The following is a 2,812-nucleotide window of genomic DNA, read 5'->3' on the forward strand; positions in this document are numbered from 1 at the left end:
AATAAAGAGACCAGGATGGTAAATGGCTTCACGTGGTGAGGTCACCTGGTGACAGCAGGACTTGAAGTGGAGAGGACTTTAGGGATCCAGGTGGCCAAATGACCACCACTGCAAAGAGAGTTTGGAAGGTGGCATGTGCCTCAAGGATAGGCCCTCTTGTCATGCTTTCCATTCTTGGGTCACTCATTCAAGAGTCAAGGCCCTGGGACAGAGGGTCTGATGGGTTGAGCTGGATGGCATAAGCCTCAAAGGGAAAGTCACATTGCATGTGACAGAAGGCGTAGTGGCAGGTTGGTGTCAATGGGGAATGGCGAGACCACCAATGGAGGCCCCAGGGGAATATGTGAGGGGTGGGCAGCCTCTAATCAAGAGGTTGGAAGATAATTTGGGGAGGTGTGCCTTTGAGGGACAGCCAAGTTTCCATTAAGCAGGAGGTGAAGGGAGTAATCTGCCATGCACTTTAAGTTTATAATGGAGAGTGTTTTGTCTTTTTGCTTGTTTCACAATGGATCAAGGGTGTTCCACCAGTCAAACTAACAACATGTAATAGAGAAAAAACGTGCTCTGGGTCAGAGGTCAGAGTTCCATTTCTGGCCCCATCACTTACATGCTGAGCAACCTTAACCAATTACTTCACCTCTCTGAGCTCAGTTTTCCCATCTGTGAAATGATAAAGTCGTAACTGGCTCGTGTGAGGATCAAAGAGATAATAGATGCAAAACTGCTTCCTAAACTCGAAACTGTTGTCCACACATGAATTGTTATTATCATTATTGCACGGTGAGTTAATGGTAGCATTTGGACTCTTGACTCCCAATTCAGAACAGCCCTGGGATGAAGGCAGGCAAAAGCTATCTCCATTTTACACGTTCAAGAAACCTTGCTGAGTGCTAATCCTATGTCAGTCACTGAGCTGGACAAGGGCAATAGTGAGATGAATCAGACGAAGTCCCTAACTTTGGAGTTCATAGTCTAACAGAGGACACAGACATGGTAACGTGCTAAGCTGTGCTACATGGTATAAGGGTGGAATAGAGGATGCTGTGCTAGCATACAAAAAAGAACAGTTAGGAAGAACCTGAGCAGGCTTGGCAAAGGAAGTGGCAGGAAAGCTGGGTCTTCAAGATTGAGCCCAACAAGAGAGATGTTCCACTCCCCGGCGAGTCAGTGGTGGAGACCCAACTTAGAGAGAGAACCCAGGGCCACAGACAGGCCATTATGTGTCACCTCCCCAATGCTCTTTGGACAAAGGGAAAAGAAGCTTCTTTGGTCTCACACAGAAGCTTATTCTCTTTGCTTCTATTAAGGGCCTGGCTGCCATGGGAACAACACTTGCTTAGTCTCTTTCCAATTTGCTGTCAACAACTTACTGTCAGGGTGCAAATGCACAGCTCAGATACCCTAGATATGAGGCATCAGGCTTCAGTTTCTGCCTCCTAGCCGCTTCCCAACCATCTGATGATGGCCGTTATTGTCTGACTGGCCTGCCTTCTGGGGGAACCAAAGCGAGCCCAGTGGGTCAACCTGGGAACAGCTTTTGCAGGAAACCAACAGGGCTTTAAAAGAATCATTACTTGTCACACAGCCTATAATTGTGTTACATCTGAATGAGGCTGCTGGAGGACTGCCCCCTCCTCCGGCCCGTCTCCTTTCCCTCTCACTATTTCCTTCAACAACCGTAAGGAACAACCTGATTCTATCTGGATCCCTTCTTCCTCAATCCTCTAGATTCCCAAACTCTGACAGTTCCCTTCTCACTTTTTCAAAGGGCATTGGTGGGGACCCACCTCATTCCTGGAAACTTGGGCACCCAAAGTTGGGCTTTATTCCTATTTCATAGCCAACAATAATGAAAACTATGGTATATCCATTTTCCAGATGAACCTCAAAGAAGGTAAAAGGTGAGGGGCTCCATCTTGGAGGGGCAGCAGAACTCGAGACTGGACTGTAGCCTAAGACAAGAGAATAAAGATCGTCAATGTGGGCTGTCCAGCATCCACATCCCCCTTCCTAATAGCATCCTGATTTCTGTGCATGTTACCTACAGTCTTGCTGGGTGTGGACATCCAGATGCCTTTCGCCCACTATGGTCACCGAAGGGCCACAGTGCTGTGACCTGTGAGTTTTAAGGGAAGTGCCAGAAGTTATCTCCATATTGAGACTAGCACTGTGTCTAGCCCACAGTACATGTGGAGCAAATGTCATTTCTGCCTCAGGACTGTTACTCATTATTTGTGTTGTTAGGCAAGTCACTTATCTATTCTTTGCCTCGGAGGGGCACCTGGGTGGCTCAGTCAGTTAAGCATCCAACTTTGGTTCAGGTCATGATCTCACGGTTCCTGAGTTTGAGCCCCACATACGGCTCTGTGCTGACAGTTCAGAGCCTGGAGCCTGCTTCGGATTCTGTGTCTCTTTCTCTCTTTTTGCCCCTTCTTTGCTAGCACTCTGTCTCTCTCTCAAAAGTAAATAAACATTAAAAAAAAGTTTAAAAAAAAAAAAAGGAGGTCTGAGGCAGTGGCTATGTACAGAATCCAATCCTCCAGGGAAGCTGAAGGTCAAAGCTCAGAGAATAATTTGTTTAATTTATTTTTTAAATTTACATCCAAGTTAGTTAGCATATAGTGTAACAATGATTTCAGGAGTAGATTCCTTAATGCCCCTTTCCCATTTAGCCCATCCCCTCTCCCACAACCCCTCCAGTAACCCTCAGTTTGTTCTCCATATTTATGAGTCTCTTCTGTTTTGTCCCCCTCCCTGTTTTTACGTTATTTTTGTTCCCTTACGTTCATCTGTTTTGTCTCTTAAAGTCCTC

The 2,812-nt window shown here is 46.3% G+C and overlaps 1 long non-coding RNA gene across 1 annotated transcript; it reads right to left on the reverse strand.

The window, feature by feature from the left end:
- Positions 1-856: 856 nt before the first annotated feature.
- Positions 857-2,349, reverse strand: LOC123601408. Its single transcript, XR_006714096.1, has 2 exons — positions 2,042-2,349; positions 857-1,952 (listed from the first exon to the last, which is right to left on the reverse strand). It is a non-coding gene; the product is annotated as an uncharacterized LOC123601408 (long non-coding RNA).
- Positions 2,350-2,812: the final 463 nt, after the last annotated feature.

The sequence above is a fragment of the Leopardus geoffroyi genome, chromosome D1, assembly GCF_018350155.1.
Source record: "Leopardus geoffroyi isolate Oge1 chromosome D1, O.geoffroyi_Oge1_pat1.0, whole genome shotgun sequence".
In the NCBI taxonomy this organism is placed as follows: Eukaryota; Metazoa; Chordata; class Mammalia; order Carnivora; family Felidae; genus Leopardus; species Leopardus geoffroyi.